General features: G+C 47.0%; 1 protein-coding gene across 3 annotated transcripts in view; it reads left to right on the forward strand.

The window, feature by feature from the left end:
- Positions 1–2,104: 2,104 nt before the first annotated feature.
- The window catches only part of Abhd6 (abhydrolase domain containing 6, acylglycerol lipase), a 46,826-nt gene continuing 31,370 nt past the window's right edge, over positions 2,105–17,560 (forward strand). For 2 of the 3 annotated variants that reach the window (XM_052190219.1, XM_052190217.1), the window contains exon 1: positions 2,105–2,327. The gene's annotated coding sequence lies outside the window, so the exon portion shown is untranslated. Of the gene's footprint in view, positions 2,328–13,447; positions 13,508–17,560 lie in introns of all 3 variants that reach the window. The other variant, XM_052190218.1, reaches the window with a different exon arrangement.

Here is a 17,560-nt window from a genome sequence, read left to right on the forward strand (position 1 = left end):
TTTCGGATATTTTTTTTTGACATGCTAGGGGGTCAATACACACACACACACACACACACACACACACACACACACTTTGTTTGTTTGTTTGGTTGGTTGGTTTAGTTTGTTGTTTTTTTCTTCTGAGACTCACTGTATAGCCCTGGTTGGCCTGGAACTCATGGAGATCCACCTGCCACCATCTCTCTAGAGCTGAGATTAAAGGCATGTGTCACCAAACCTGTCCTCAGTTTTATATCACTGAGGACAGTCGCTCTATCACTGACCTATGTCCCGACCCATTTTTAAAGTTCTGAAGAGGGAAATTTAAGATACTTAAAAAACAACAACCTTCAAGCACACACAGTAAAGGTTATGAATGGCTTCCAGGCTGAGCCTTGCATGATGATCATTGTTCATTCATATCATTCCTTAATTAAGTCCTGAAATCACCCCTACATCTGTTTGGTAAATGCTTGGCGGAGGCCAAGGTTGCAGGGCCACAAAAGGTGGCCCTTGGGGAAGCCGGATTACTCCTTTGGTTCCTTGCCTCACTGTCCTGAGGCTATTGGTGAGCAGGTGGGTTGGACAAGTGGAAAGGTGAGTCTGTGAGGAGAGAGGAGGCAGCAGAGATTTGCCTAAGACACAGCTTCCCACCATGCTTTGTTCAGCAGGCTGTGGAAAGAGCTCCCTGCAGCGAGTCAGATGTAGCTATTCCGGCCTGAGTGATTAGCTAGCCGACAACTGGCACGAAGATAAGCCAGCCTGAACAAAGAACCTTGTCCCAGATTTGGGGATAAATTCCAGAAGCTTGATCTAGAATAACCTTGCAGATAGGAGTGTGCACCCGTGGCTTTAGAGACCGTCCCCTGGAATCTCTTGGGCTTCTTGTTCATTATTAGAATCTAAGACCTGTTTAGCTTAGTGCAGAGCCTGGTGGGACATTCCGGCTGGCTGCCTTACAAGGGATGTAAGGGGTCCAAAGTCCTTCTCTAACAAGCGTGAACCTAAGGCATGAGCACCCATTGGGTTCTCAGAGGCCTCCTGCGAAGTGTACTCAGGGGTGGGCACTAGGGACCAGGCATGGCCTCTTTGCCAGGCGAAGCCACAGTTCATAGGCACTGTTTCATTTACTGAGCATCTACTGTGTGTCTGGCACTACGGAGTCTCGCACCCACCACAAAGATTCAAGCAGGATCTTGGCCCTGGGAGCTTAGGAATCTTGGACATTTAAAGCAAACCTTGGCTACTGATCTAGATGGCAGAGATGGGGATGCGGTTAGGGGGTGAGGGCTAGAAAACCTTCTGAAAAGTAAATTGTCGTTTCTTCCTTTGTAGACCAAGCAAAGTGGGGGGCTGGAGAGATGGCTTAGTGGTTAAGAGTACTGACTGCTCTTCCAAAGGTCCTGAGTTCAAATCCCAACAACCACATGGTGGCTCACAACCATCTGTAATGAGATCTGACACCCTCTTGGAGTGTCTGAAGACAGCTATAGTGTACTTAGTATAATAAATAAGTTAATTAAAAAACCCAAACAAGATAAAACCAAGCAAAGGACAGTGTAGCCTGGCTGGTCTTCCTGTTCCCAAGTCTCAGTTAAGATGTCAGTTCAGGAAGCCCTCCTTAAATCCCTTTAGGCTGCCACTGTGCTGCAAGCTTCTCCTGTCAAAACTCCTAGTCATTCTTTTAACAAATATGTACTGTGCATGCACTTGCTGCATAAAGATGAGCAAAAAGGACCCAGCCCTATACACTCAATGGGCAGGTCTTCCTGCAGCTCCAGGCTCTAGCCCCTTTGTCTCCAGTTCCACACGTTTCTGGACCCTGTCTCCAACTGGGTTGAATTTTGAATTTGCTTTAGATTTCCCAAGTGCCCCTAAGTTCTCAGGGCCAAGACCCTGCTTGAATCTTTTTGGTGCGAGACTCAGTAGTGCCAGGCACACAGTAGAGGCTCAATAAACGAAACAAAGTCCCATGAACTGTGGCTTCGCGCGGCAGAGTGACAACGCCTGCTCCCCAATGCCCACCCTTGAGCACTCTTTGTGGGAGGGATATTCGGCTTGGCCAATGGGTGCTCGTGCCGAGACACGCTCCAAGGGAGAGATATTGACAGTATTTCCGGGTTTGAAGTTTTGAACCCGGGATGGGGAGCGTCTCCCAACAAATCCCGGCTGCTGAGACAACCTCCTAAGGCGGGCTGCGCTGGTATTTTTGTCGGAGGGCGCGAGCGAGTGCGTTGCGCCTTTAAGGAGTCAAGCCGAGCCTATTGCTGAGAGCGAGAGTGCGCAGGTGCGGGGACCTGGGACCCGGAGGGCGGCGATCCAGCAGCAGGACCACGGCCACTGAGGTAGGTCTGCTGTGCGTGGTGGAAGGAAAGGCGACGGTGGCTACACTCTTAGGAGAGGGATGGCAGACTCCCATTCCCACGACCTGACCACCTGCCCCCACTTTCCGAGGCCAGTCCCTGCTTCACCCCAGCGTCGCAAGGGTGAATGCAGATGAGTCCGAGATACAAACCTCCTTTCCTATTCCATTTTCCCGCTCTCCCTTAAGGTGCGGGTAAGGGCCTGAAACGTCCCCAAGCCGGGTCTCCCCACTGGTTGGCCGCCTGCCAGTCTCCTTAAGCCAAGGGATAGAGTGAGGACGCAGTGGAATCTGCATCCTATTTCTCTTCCCCCTCCGGATCTTCCGCGCTTGCAGCAGCCGCGGTGCCTTTCTCCTTGTGCCAGGGAAGATTTAGTCCCGCGCTCCCCACCCCCCAACCCCTTGCTTCCTACACCACCCTGGAGTAGGGCTACAACTTGCTCTCCTGGTACCAAGGAATCTCCGCACCCTTTTGAGGATTCATAGTCTCGTCGATTAAAAAAAAAAAAGGCAAAGCCCGAAGACCTTGTTTTGGAGTTTGAGAGAAAACCGGGCCGGCTTGTGACTGGTGGCAGATGAGGAGGAAGAAGTTGAGTTAGGGTCAAAACTGGCTCAGCAATGGGAAGTATGCAAGCTGCTATAGAGAAGGAGTTCCGAATGCCATGGAGTGAGTGTTTAGAATGTCATGGCAAGCGTGCTTAGGATCTGAAGAAGAAGAGGTGGAAAGGGGGAAGGGGAAAATTAGCTTTTTGAAAGAGAGCTCAGAAAAGCAGGTAGACTCCGCAGTGAAGACGTGTAAGTAGCTGCGTCTGGGGTTTCTGTGTATTTATCTCATTACGGCGATTATGATTCCTACTGTTACCTTAACAGTCTTGAGGCATATCAGCTTTGCTAAGAGGTGGTCTTTTGCCTAAGTGACTGACAAACCCAGTTGGATCAACTCTTTAAAGACCATGCTTCTCCGGGAGGAAATACTTCAGCAAAGACCACCCGCTTCTAGTTGCCACCCCTGCTTATGGCCCTTGAAATGCTAAAGAAGGGCAATTATGACGCTTCCTTTTCTTTAAAAAGAAAAAAGAAAAAATGCGTTGCCAGGGAGACCGGAGGTGGAGCCCAAAACTCATGGTGGGAGGGGCGAGTCCATTCTCCAAGTCCTGTCTGGCCATCAGACACTCCCAAATGACCTAGTCTCATGTCTTCTCCCCTAGCATGACCAGACTTCTATACTTCCCCTAAGACTTTTGTCCTTCCACTAATATGAACCGCGCCTCCTTTCAGTGCGGCTACCTTGGTTGCACTTTCCAGCTTTTGGCTGAGTTAGCTTGCTGCTCTGTAACCACTTTGACAGCCAGAACAAGTTTTGTCATCCCTGAGGCTTCCTGATCACCTTAGAGATGCAGGTTGAGAAATGCCAGCCACAGGACAGAGCATGAGATTTATTCCCATGTCCTTAGAACTGGGGAGAGGCCACATCCACATAGTGGGGCTGTGTGTGTGTGTGTGTGTGTGTGTGTGTCTGGGAGGCGGGGGCGGAGGGGGGGGATAGGTGGTTAACAAAAGGAAGTAGAGAAGACCAGCTGGGACCTTGACAGCCATTGTTTCACTCCCTGCTCCCTCGTGGCTGGCTGGCCGCCCCTAACTGGTACTGAAACATTGAATGTAATGATAATGGCTAACATAAAGTAAGTACTGACTGCTGGCTCTGTCCTAAGGCACTTAAAAGAATGACACTCGAGTTACAACCCTGATAGTACCACAGGGTGAGTGTCTGGTTGATACAGTTCTTAAGGGACTGCGACTTCCAGAAGTGGCCCCTCCCAAGACCCACTGAGCTTGACCTCAGAGCGGCTCTGAGCCGCTGGCTTTTTACCTACTTTTTTCTCTTTGTAATTTTCATTAATGTATATGGGTGGTTTGTCTGCATGTATATCTATATGATGTGTCTGCCTGGTACCTGTGGAAGTCGGACGAGGGTGTAAGAACCCTTGGAACTGAGGTTACAGATGTTTTGTGAGCCACCGTGTAGGTGCTGGGAATTGAACCTGGGTTCTTTGCAAGAACAGCCAGTGCTCTTAATTGTTGAGCCCAGTTCAGCCTCTGTGGCTGACTTCTTACTAATAAATATTCTTATAGGGAATAGAAATATGGCGCCTGTGTTCTTGGTGCCAGTTAATATTTTTTACGAATTCGCCTTTATGGCTGGGGAGTAAGGAAAGTAGCGTCAGAGCTCGCCTGGGATAATCCCTGGTATAGCTAAATGAGCAAATTATGGCTCTCTGATTATCAGAGAGTCTAGTGCTCTCCAGGACGGACAGACAGACAGACACACACACACACACACACACACACACCTCCATGGAAGCCAACAGGTAGACTGGTTTGTAAAGCAGTAATAAGCTCATGATTTCTGGACCCTGTAACGCTACATTCCTTCACTGCAGCCCAGCAGGATCAGGAGGAGAAAGGCCCCTGCTATAAGGTAGTGTGATTGCTTTTGTTCATGCATAAAAGATTTCCCCCCATAGTGATAGACTTGGGCCCCCATCTCCACTCTGCTTTCTGTGGCCCTGGACAAGTTACCTCCCCTCTGAGCTTCAGTTTGTAGTAACTGTTCCTACATTAGAGGAGCCTGGGGTGTGGGTCACCAGCATGGGAAGAGATTGCTGAGCACTGCTTGGGATTACACGGGCAATATTTAATCACAAATAAGTGACTCACATTCTCTACTTGAAAGCGAGTTTGAACCAAGCAGAAGTAAACATTTCTTTTTTAAACTGAAGCCTCTGAAGTTTTGTAAACTCTAACCCATCTCCTGCGTTTGCACTGAGAACTGACTTTCTATTTCTTGAGCTGTTATCACTGGTAAGCCGTGAGCTCTGTGGGGATCTTCACAGGGAGAGTGAGTGTGGACACATAGATTGTGCAACTGGAAATACTTATGCAACTTCATGCAAGGAGGAAAACCTGTCTTAGAGATGGCCTTGGTACTCAGGATGTATTGCTTGTCCAGGTCTCTCTTGAGGGAAGATGTTAGAACCAAGGGTCATCTTTGGGTTTGGGAGGAGGGAAAGCTGAGCAGCTGAAAGAATATTCTTTACCAGTTCTTGGATGTTTTGGTGACCAGATCAGTTATTGTGCTGTAACTTTATAAAGAAGGGCAGAAATGTCACTTTAAAAACTAAGTGTTTGCAGTATACTAAAGAAGCAAGTTCTGCAAGTTGCATTCACCCCTCCCCCAGGGTGTAAGGGTGTGGGGACTCATCCTAGGGCCTTGTACACGTTAGCCAAGCCCTCTATTATTGAGTGTACATGTCTACGTTTTTTTTAAAAATTAAAAGTTAATTATGTTTATTTGTGCATATCTCTACATATGCACCATGGCACACACATAAAGAGTTGGTTCCCTTCCATCTTTTAGGTCCCAGGGATTGAGCTCAGATCATCAAAGTTCAGCGTCAGGCACTTCCCTACATGAGTAGGGATCTCACCAGCATGAACACACACTCACACACACACACACACACACACACACTCTCACACACGGACACACATACCTGCCTCACACTACCGCTACCACCATCACCACCACCATCAGTTTTTCTTATTAATTTTGAGAAGCTGGCTGGCTGAAGCTGACCTTGAATGTTTCCTGTGTGGGCAGGCAAGGCCTTGGAGAATCTCCTGGTCTAGTTGCAACAATGTTGCAGCTTGGATTACAAGCTTGTACTGCAAGGCCAGTGGAAAATGTGTTACTTTTTAATTTCTCTGAAGTTGCATTCAGTTGGAATACGAATTGACAAGAGATGTTGAGCTTAGGTACTTTAAGACATAAATTTTTATACATTTCCCTGCTCTAAGAAATGTAAGAGGACATAGAATTTTATTTTTGTGACCCTGTGGAGGACAGAAACACTTTCTGGGTTGGTTTTTTTTGGGGGGGGGGATTTAATATAGTAACGATTAGTCACATATTGCTGTTTTAAAAATGGTTTTCAATTACATTGAAAACTCAGTTCTTCCTGTTTCAAACATGGCCAACAGCCGTGTGAGGCAAGTCACCACAGAACGTTCCAAGTGGCAACACTGTATAACTCAGCGAGACCTCAAGAAAGCTGCCTGTTGGTGGCATTAATTTCTCCTGCTAAATTGTCTACATGCCAAGAAACAGAAAGCACAGAGGGTGTGTCATTGTGAGGAAGGAACATTAGAAATCTTCTTACACTTGTTTTGCCTGTACCCCTGGCTTTTTCCACTACTACATTTTGTGCACAATTAGAGCCACATATGGGCCAGGCTCCAGTGTACACCAGTGGGACCATGTTCTTGCCTAGCTTTTGTAAGTTTCTGAGTATTTAGACTACCTACCATGGGGACAGGCGCTCTGTGACCCATATATCCTGTTTGGGCAGGAGATGGGGTTCACTTGCTAAAGTGTTCGCTTAGCATGCGTGAAGCTCTGTGGTGAAGGCAGGAGGATGAGTAGTTCACAGTCATCCTTGGCTACGCGTTGCAAGCTTGAGGCCAGCTTGAGTTATAGGAAAGAAGCAGCCAGCCAACCAGCAAGAGTTTTACAATCAGTCCCGTGCCAAGGATCCACTCCTGAGCCGGCTGACTCTGAGGGAGTTTCTGATATGGAGCCAGGCTTTAAAGAGTCTGAAAACTGCAAATTTAAAACCCTTGACAATGGAAGACATCATTTCTGGGTAACTTTTGTGCATAATTCCAAGTTCCTCACTGAGTTTCCATGGTGATGAGAGAGGCAGAAGGCTCAGTCAGGATAAATCTGTCCCTTGGGAGATGTCAATTTTTTTTTGTTTTGAGACCTTTCTGCTTGTCATAGTTTATGAGTGGCATGGAAAGGTGAAGGCCAGGGATGATGAAGGCAGGATAGCCAGCATTGCTCAACTGGTCCCCACTGTCACCTGCTGAGAAACCTGACACGGGCGTGCTGTTTGTCACTCAAAAGTGCTTCTTGACCTTGGGTGTGGTTGTCTGTTCATGGAAGAGCAGAGGCTGTCAGGAGCCCTGTGGGTCAGGTAGTTGTTATTCCTATGGCTGAATGGGCTATGTTGGCTAGGGCTGTGGTACTTCAGGGAAGGGACAGTGCTGGAAGGGGTGGGCTGAGGTCCCTAATTCCTGCAGGATGGGATCCTCCTCTTGGTAAGTAATTACCTAGAATAGCAGTAACCTTTACCTGAGAGTTTTCAAAGGTGTGATATTGCTTATTCAAAAGCTTTCGGGAAGGGAGAATGGGTCAAGTGATCTTGGAGATCCCTAGCTGAGATTCCAACTTTCTTGTTCTAGATGTAAAGGAGATGAGGGGTGTAACGTGACCTGTAGGTAAAAAGAGGCATCAGTGGAGAAGAAGAGAAAGCCAGTGCAGACAGCCTCCAGAGGACCAGGACATTAGCTGGTCTCATATCTCAACCCCCCAAAGGGTCCCGCTTGGAGATGGGAGCTAAAAGTTCTCATACCAAGAAAATCCTCACGAATAGATTCATGACCATACAGTGTTAGGTTCTAGTCTGTCAATCCTCCTGTGAGTTCCCACCCTGGGGACCAGGCCATAGATATTTGTACATGTACAGACTGGGAACTGTAAAATCACTGCTATTAACAGAGAGAGGCAGGAGTCCATGAAATCAGGGGATGTTTGAGAGCCTCCTGGCTGATGTGTTGAGATGATAGGCAAGCTCTGAGCTTTAAGATGTGTCAACGGTTAAAGAGAAGGGATAAGCACCTCTTCAGGAAAATTAGAGGATTGAGGGGCCCTTGAGAAATAAAGCTATAAGATTTGGGGGGGTCTTTATTGCTATGGTAACCAGATGTTAAATGGGTAGACCCTTCATGGTACAAATAGATAAGGAACTTTATTCTTTGTCCTAGGAATTAGCACAGGGTTGTAATTAAAATACAAATTTTGTTTAGTGTTTGTTACTCCATTTGTGTGTTTGTTTGAGACAGGGTCTCAAGTATCCCAAGCTGGCTTCACACTTACAATGCAGCTGAAGGTGACGTGTTTTCTGCCTTCCTGGCTGTGATTACATGTGGGTATCGGCATGCCCATGTAATAGAATGCAGGAGAGGGAACCCAGAGCTTTGTGTGTCCTGAGGTACATACACCCTAACCCACTTATTTATGCAAAAAGAAATTTACTATGAAAGAGTGTATGGTTTAGTGGCAAAACCCTGTTCACTGCATCTTGATATTTTTAATCGGCATACAAAGTAAGAGGTTTCTTTGGTGTGTGAACATCCTTTGTTTAGAGTGATTTCCCTTCCTCTGCCTTATCTCCCCTAGGTTGTGCCCTTTGACCTACAGTAGTCCTCTTCCTGCCTGTGTGTCACATGTGCTCTGGGACTCTGCCTCCTGTCCTTTCCCCCTCACCTCTGCAGTTTCATAACGAATCCCCACACTCATGCCTTAACACGCAAACATGCCGGACCTGGAAGCTAGGGGCTGTAAACGAGAAGAACTGTGTGGCCTTTGGTATTGTCTTCCCGAACCTGGTTCCATCACTTTCCAATGCTATCTACCAGCTGTGAAATTTTGACTGTGATTTCACCTTGTGTCTACCTGTCTTTCCGTCTTTCTGTCTTTCTTTTCTCCTTCCTTCCTTCTTAACTTTTTCCTTTCTTTTTTCTCTTTCCTTCCCCCCTCTCTGTCTTTCTCTCTCTCTGTTTCTCTCTCTGTCTCTGTCTCTCTCTGTCTCTCTTCCTTCTTCCCTTCCTTGCCTGCCTGCCTCCTTCCCTCCTTCCTTCTTTCCCTCCTTTCTTTCTCTCTTTGAAGCTCAGGCTGACCTTGAATGTGATCCTGAATGCGGTGTGTGTGTGTGTGGGGGGGGGGTGTTCTAGGCTTGCACCACTAGGTTTTATGTTCTTTTTTTGGTATTTTTTAGGTTACTGAGACTTCTAGGAGGAGATTTTTGTCTAGAAAGAGGGTGGAGATCAGCTTACCAAGGTCCAGCTAGACTTTTTGCCCACCAAACCTTGACACTGTTTGACAGAGGGCTCTTTTTCTATGTGAAGCTGGCTTTGTTCCTGTAGTCAGAAATACTGCTGACTAGTCATATCCCCTTTGCCGAAGATACACCTCTTTAAGTCCCAGTTCTCTGAGAGCAGGTTTGGACAACAGGAGAGTATTTCGGGGTGCTCGGTTTCCATTACAGGCTTCTATTATAGTGCACATGGGGCTATTTTGATTCCCTTTCGTCCAGTAGAGAATATTTGCTGAGGTGATGCTTTCTCTGGCACTGCACCTGGAGGCAGGACGAAAGCTTGTTGTGTGCTGCCTCAGACCCTGGGGCTGAGGGACCTCGGGGGAGCTGGCTAAGTGGCTTAGGGTTTCTGTTTTAAACAGATGGAGAGACTGGTTTGGATTTCAGTGTGGTGTCTTATTTCAAACATGGTTTCAAGGAGATAGTGATCTCAGACCGTCACTGCTTGCTTCTTGGCTCAGGAGTCTGTTTCGCATATGCTGGGCCCTGCTGCTTAGACAGTGAGAGTTTTGAAAGCCGTGCCGGACATGCACAAGCCTCCTTCCTCTAGCTAAGTTCCTGGTAATCTGTCATAACTGGTCCTGCCTCTGCCTGTTGCATCTCAGGGGTGTCGGTGGCAAGAGTTTCTGGTTCTTTCTGGTCTACTGCTCATGGGCTCGGCTCAGCGTGCTGACCTGTCTTGTCCACAGTGTCGCTAGGGTAGCAGAATCAGGGAACAGCTGTATCTCTATGGGTTCTTGGACAAGAATCCCCAGGGCAATCAGTTCCAAGTGTTTTATGAGCCTTCTCCTCAGACCTTTTCTGAACCACAAAGGAGACGGGAAATTATAGCCTCACCGAGGCTGTGTGGATACAGGACGGAAAGTCCTTAACAATGTCTATCTTAGAGTGCTGGAACTTGAACCTTAAAGACTGATGTTCTTGCAGGTGTGTACTTAACCTCTGCACTGTCACACAGGTCAGAACCCTGCCTCCCAGGACTCTTGAGTAGTGCCTTAATGTGGGCCTTCGCGTTATGTGCCTGTGTTTGGAGATGGGTTTTCATCCTGACTACTCGAATTTGTATTTCTTCACTCAGTAGGTTTGAGTGCTCTCTCTCTCTCTCTCATGGATCATTACAAAGTCAATAGACCCTTTAGTGATAATGAAAATAGTTTGCATTTTCACCATCCAGTAAGGTAGTCACAAGCCACATGTGGCTCCTATGCATATGACACATGGCTAGTGTGGCCAAGGAACCAGTTTTAGTGTGTGTGTGTGTGTGTGTGTAGAGATGAGATGAGGTAATTGTCGGGTTTTCTCTGTCCCTTCCACCTGCCTCCCTGCACTAGGTTTGCAAAGGGGTTTTCCCTTTCCTTCCTGTAGGTTCAAGAGATTCAAACTCAGGTATCCATACTTGTGTGCCAGGCACTTTACTGACTGAGCCATCTCCCTGTCCCTTAAATTTTAATTCTGATTAACATATATTGAAATAGTCATGTATATTTTGTAGCTACTGAAGCAGACAGTTCAGGAGAGTGCCTTGTGTTTGAGGAGCTTATATCACATTTGTGAGGAAATGGGAGGAAATTTTTATACAGGTGCCTGGTACCAGTTCAGAAAGCACAATCCATTAGAAATTGAAGCAGTATTTGGCAAAACCAGAACAGGCAAGTGGGAAGGGGTGGGTGGGAGGACAGGGGAAGAGAAGGGGGCTTACGGGACTTTCGGGGAGTGGGGGGCTAGAAAAGGGGAAATCATTTGAAATGTAAATAAATTATATCGAATAAAAAAAATTAAAAAAAAAAAGAAATCTCTCACTCTCCACTCCACTACTTCCTCTCCACCCTGGTTTCCCTTCCCTGAGCTGGCCATTATCTTCAGAACCATTTTATATACATGAAAAGCATTGTGTGTGTGTGTGTGTGTGTGTGTGTGTGTGTGTGTTTTCTCTTAGTGTCTTTTCAATGCAGAAGTCTTATTTTAAATACTCTCTGTTTTGTTTTTCCTTGCCTGCCAATCTACTTAACTACCTATTCACCCGCCCACCCATCTATCTATCTATCTATCTATCTATCTATCTATCTATCTATCTATCTATCTATCTTAGACTGAGTCTTGCTATATAACGCAGACTAGACTTCAGCTCCCAAATCTTCCACCTTGAGCTTTCTGGGTGATGGAATTGCAGATGTCTATCACCATACCTGGATGCTCTGCTTTCTTTGTTTGTTTCTTTCTCTTTTAAATTAACCCTGTACCTTAGTGTTCATTACCCATTGAGATAAATAAAACTGTTTCATTATTTTAAAATGTATTTCTTTGTATGTGTATGAGAGTTTTGTCTGTGTGTACGTCTGTGAATCATGTGTGTACCTGGTACCTGTGGAGGATGGCAGAGGGTATCAGATCCAATGGAACTTGAGTTACAGTTTCAGCCCCCACATGGGTGCTAGGAACTGAACCTAGGTCCTCTGCAAAGCAGCCAGTGCTATTAAATACCGTGAATCTCTCCAGCTCCAAATAAATATAATTCTTTAAAAAAAAAAAAAGACAAGATCTCAGTAAGTATCACTGCTGGCTTTGAAATCACTGTGTAGACCAGGCTGACTTCTAACAATCCACCTGCCTCTGCTTCCCAAGCACTGGGATTAAAGTCATGCAGTACAATGCCATGATGCCTGCTTGAATTCCCCTGTATTTTATTTTAATGTCCAATCATTTTAACTTGTATTTAATGGCTTCATATAATCTAAAATAATTTTAAAGCTACGCCAGCACTTACTTACCAGAACCCATGCAAGTGGATATTTTGCTTCCTTCCAGTCTTCCATTATAGTATGTTATAATAAATAACTTTGTGTGTGTGTGTGTGTGTGTGTGTGTGTGTGTGTGTGCTGTTCCTAAAAGAAAAAGGGTGTTGCTAGGTCAAGGGAAAGTGCACTTAGCATTGCCACAGGTTTTGACAGTGCAGCCCTGAGTTCATTGATGAGCGCAGAAGCTGGTACAGATGTGAGAGCTGTGTCCACACAGCCTCACCATGGGGTCTTCAGTACATTTCTCCTGAGCGGGGGTGTTTTTGCTGATGACAGGGGAGAGCCTCAACCCCAGGACTTAGTTTATCTGTGTCTTATTGTAAATGAGGCTAAGCATCTTTTCAGGGGTTTAAGAGCTGTTTCCGATTACTTCCTGGGGAGTTCTCCCGGTCACTAACTCACTTTCCTACTGGTTCTAGGTCTGCAGGGCTTCTCCAGCTCTAAGGCAGGTGTCTGCAGCAAGATGCCTCTTGGCAGCTTTTGACCTTGTTCATGTGTTCTCTGCAAGTGGACTTTAAAAAGTGATGTTATACAGTCAACCTGCTACTCTTGTAATCCTGATACAGTATTTTATCGTGTTTCGTTACGGCCTCTGGAGGTAGATGTGTCTTAGAATGGCCTACTCCATTGGAGACTTTTTCAGCGTTATTGTCATTTCTTCTAGCCCTTTCCTGGTGTGTTTCTCCTGTGTAATGCTATCTTGCCTGGTATCCTTCTGGGTCCTGGCCTAACTTTCCCTCCCATCTCCTCAGACTTTGCTGTGGTGCTCCTGCCAGCCCCCTTCTGTTCCTCTAAGCCCTGTCTGCTCACTGGCCACTCCTGTAGCAGGATTGCCTCCTTTACCCACTGGTGATTTCTCTCTTTTTTTTTTCATTCCTTTTAGAATGCAGCATTTGGGTGAGCCCTAGTCCAGGTGAGGAGGGAGAACTCTAGATCTTTATGTGAGGTTATTCATTGCGCTTTGGGCCTCATTCCTTCCCGTTCCCTCCCGTGCCTCTTCATGCTGCTGGTGGTCAAGCCATGTGCCTGACCTGTCTGTCGCCACTTTCACCTTAGACCCTTTCAGCCCTCCCAGGCCTAAGTGGTTATCTGGATGCCCTGCCCTCCGTGCACTTTTACCTAGTTGGGGTGTTGCCCGAGCTAGAGGCGGACTATAAAGCGAGGAGCAGGATGCACTCATTTTCTGGGTACTGACTGCGGGCGCTCTCTGCTGTACTGCAGCCAGGTCCAGCTACCTGCCAACACATCCAAACATATTGTATTCCTTATGATGGTTTAATACTTTGTTATTTTACTTCCTGTGATCACAGAAACTCATTTCCAGCTTCCGCCAAAGTCAGCAACATTGGGAAACAGTCTCTCCTTGAATAGTAAGTGTGAATTTTTAATCTATTAGAGTATCTAAAACAGGAGCAGCCTTCTCAAGGCTGGGCCATCTGAGCTCCTGTCCAACCTGTGTGGGACACCAATACTGAGTGACTAAGTGCTTGGGGGAAGGGTGTTCAGAAAGCCAGGATGCACATTCTGAAAGCCCCTACAGTTGCCAGAGACCATCCAGGATCTCTGATATAAAGTGAGTCTAGAAGGCAAGGCCACAGGGGAATGACAGTGTTCTACCAGGGAATGTGTCACCGGAATCACTAGAGGCAGGGAGGAGTTTATCTGTTAGCGAGGAGGACAGAGCCAGAGGGGACAAGTGTGAGCAAGCAGGGGTCTGGTTTGTTGGGGTATTAAGCATGCATGGGGTGAGCCAGTCGTGGGGGTTACGTTAGGACCATGGGGTGACTCTCATTTTATCTGGTGGGTGTTAGACTGGATCCTTGCCAGGAACTGAGATGAGTGTCCCAGGAGCTGGTGTTGGAAGGATGCCAGATGTGTCATAACAGCAGCGGGAGAAGGAGGGCCTGGCTCCAGGGTACAGCCAAGGGAGCAAGTGTGGCTCGGACAATTCTGCATCTGATGTGGATTGCTCTTCCTAGCAATACTCCCCATCAATACTGAGCCAAACTGGCCTATTCAGTTGCTTGTAAGAGGGCCTTCCCAGTGTGACTCCCAGTGCTGTGTGTTCCTGTGTGGGTGTGACTCCCAATGCTGTGTGTTCCTGTGTGGGTGTGACTCCCAGTGCTGTGTGTTCCTGTGTGGGTGTGACTCCCAGTGCTGTGTGTTCCTGTGTGGGTGTGACTCCCAATGTTGTGTGTTCCTGTGTGGGTGTGCCTATCTACTTGTGGCTATTGAGTGCTTGAAAGACAGTTACTGTAATTGAGAAGTGAACTTTGGATTCTACTAAATTAGTAAATTATTTAAATGTATGGTACTGAACATTGAACCTAGGAATTCATGCATGCTAAACAAGCACTTCACCACAGAACTATATCCCCAGAAGTTATTTAAACGTAGATGGCAGCTTAGTGTCATGGGATAGTCGAGCAGGCAGTAGAACAATCTAGAAGGAAGTCCTGTCAAGTATGTTGATATTTTTAATTCCCTATAACACAGAGAGGTAGAGAATGGCTGCGGTGGAAGAGTCAGGTGTGTATCATGGGAGTGATAGGGAGAGAGCCTCGAGGACTGACCAGGAGAGAATGAGGAGAGCGTGGAGGAGCAGTCAGGGCTGCTCGGCCAGGGCTCACGCCAACAGCGAGACTCCACGTTCCAGCGTAGGGAGGAGCTCATCCAGAGGTGAGGAGGCCAGCTGCCTGCGGAGAAGGCACAGGAGAGCAACCCGGCTGTCTTGGCTGGAGTTCTTCAGGGATACCTTTGAAATATCAGCGTCTCTTTCCAGGAACTAGTTCAAGAGTCTGTGGAGATGCAACATTATTGACCAGTGTGGACTCTGCTCTCAGATTGCAAGAACATAGTGCTTTTCTTTTCCTATATTCCTTTCTTTATAGTATTTTAACTGTAACAGTCTCCGCACAGTGGGAGTTGCGCCTGTTCTCCCACTGAGCCATGTTCCCAGGGCCAACAAAACAAAGCCCACCAAATTTAGAGAGACAATCCCAGGCTGGCCTTGAACTTACTCTTTAGTCTAGGAAGCCCTTCGTGATCCTCTAGCCTTGCCTCCCAAGGAGCTGGGATTGCAGGTCTGTGCCATGAAGTCTAGATAAAATCTGTAATTTTTAGGACTAGAAAGATGGCTCAGCTCTTAAGTGCTCTTGCAGAAGACCGGGGTTTAGTTCCCAGCACCCTTATGGTGGCTCATGTCCATTTATAACTCCAGTTCCAGGGGCACCGACACCCCTGTCTTCTGGCCTTACTAAACACTACATCCATGTGGTACATAGGCATACACATAGGCAAAACACCCAAAATCACAAAATAAAAATAACAGCCTCCCCCTCCCCAGTTTTTTGAGATAAGGTTTCACTGTAGCCCTGGCTGTCCTGGAATTTACTCTATAGACCAGAGGAAGAGACACTTCCTCTTCCTTGTGTGGAGTGTGCCACCACCACTCAGCACAATAATAACAACAGTATTTTTCTAGTGGTAAACTTTATGGGGAGAATTTTCATGTTGCATAACTAAAGAGATATAGCAGCACTGAGTAGTTTTAAAAACACGCCAGCAAGACTATGGAATGGGGCGGTGGTGGCACATGCCTTTAATCCCAGCACATGGGAGGCAGAGGCAGGTGGATCTCTGAGTTCGAGGCCAGCCTGGTCTACAGAGTGAGTTCCAGGACAGCCAGGGCTACACAGAGAAACCCTGTCTCGAAAAAACCAAATCCAACCCCCCCCCAAAAAAACCCAACTATGGAATAAATAGGATTGTAAAGGTTGTTAGTGTGTTAGCATGTGTGAGAGCAGTTATACAGAAGTGTAGTGAGTATCTGTGAGGTTGCTGAGCTGGGCGTTTCATGCCCAATGATGCCCAGTCCATGTGCATTCAGAAAGCACTGCGTGGGAGAGGCAGAGGCGTGAAGTAGGAAGACCTGCAGGGTCGAGTTAGAGTTGGAGGCATGCTGCTTACCAAGCAGGTGCCCGTGTCTCCTACCTTATCGTGGGCGTGTCTCCTACCTTATCGTGGTATATAAGAGAGCATGGGGAAAGAGGTGTTAGTCAGCACATGGGCACAGGGGAGTTAGACTGCATGGAGACATGGTCTTTGGCTGTGCCTATTACCATACCAAACTGGTCACAGTTACTGTCTTTTGTTAGACATTAACTTTTACAGACATTGTCTTTTGTAGACAGACCAATACTTTGGTTTGTTAGATTGGATGGACTCCAGGCAGATGTCAGGATATCTGGCCTTTTGGCACCGTAATGACACTTGCTACAAATGTGTGGGCTGTAGCTGAGGATGCCTGGGACTCACGGGACAGGCTGGATGTGCCTAGAAGCCAAGAGTCCGTGAAAGTGCTTCTATATTCTGTTGACTCTTATGTGTTGCTTTATACCCTGAAGTTCGTCATTGCTCAGACCCTTAGCATTCAAGTTGGGGTTCAGAGTTAAGAGTTCTGAAATGCCATGCCCAGATTTCTAATCCCAGATGACCCTTGACTTCCCTCATGCAGGGTTCACCTGGGTCTTCTGTCCGCTGGATCTACTGTCCTACCTCTATCCAGTTCCTCCACATTCTTGTTTATAACGATAAAGACTCTGAAGGCACAGCTTGTGTGTTAACAAGTGGAGTGGCCGTGGGGCCTGCGTGTGGGCTCTGTTCTAGGGTGCGGCACTGTGCGACTTTCCCTGCTGATGAAAAGAGTGGCCACCCCCTACCCACCCCCCATTTTGTTCTTTTTTGTTTTATACAGAGAGTCAATCCCCAATTAGCTGATTACTTTGAAAGTCAAACAAAACCAAAAAGGCCTATATTGAGACAGAGCCATAACCACCTCCTGTCCTGTGCACCGAGCACAGTTCCCCCCTTCACCCTGCACTCAGGGTTCCTGGGGCCCTACTTTATACCATAGATCAGTGAGAAGACCAGCAAAGAACAAACATTAGTGGGCATCAAGAGCCTGTCAGAGGCCATTTACATGCCTCTGGGGAACTGGAAAAGGACATGAGATTTATGGGAGAACTAGCTAGGTCCTATTCTTTGATTGCCTGGCATAACTCTAGAAATGTTAAATCAGCAGATTAGGGAAGACCGGGCAGGTGAGGAGGGTGGGGTCTCAGAGCCGATGGCTGGAACGCCCCCACGTCAGTGCCCTCCATCCCATGACTGCGCCCCTCCGTACAGCAGCCCGAGTGCCGTGACTCAGTGCCACTCATCACCCAGTTAGTTTTTTCCTTTGTTTTCTTGCAGCACCAGGGATCAAACCCCAGGACTACACTCAGGGTGGACAAGCCCATGGTCATCAACCGGCATCCCTGGCTCAACCGCTTTTCCTTAAATTATTACCTATTTTTTAAAAAAATTATTCTTAAAGTTAAGATACATCCCTAGAATGATTTAAAAGTGGCATTAAGAGCCAA

Source organism: Apodemus sylvaticus, chromosome 8 (assembly GCF_947179515.1).
Source record: "Apodemus sylvaticus chromosome 8, mApoSyl1.1, whole genome shotgun sequence".
Lineage (NCBI taxonomy): Eukaryota > Metazoa > Chordata > Mammalia > Rodentia > Muridae > Apodemus > Apodemus sylvaticus.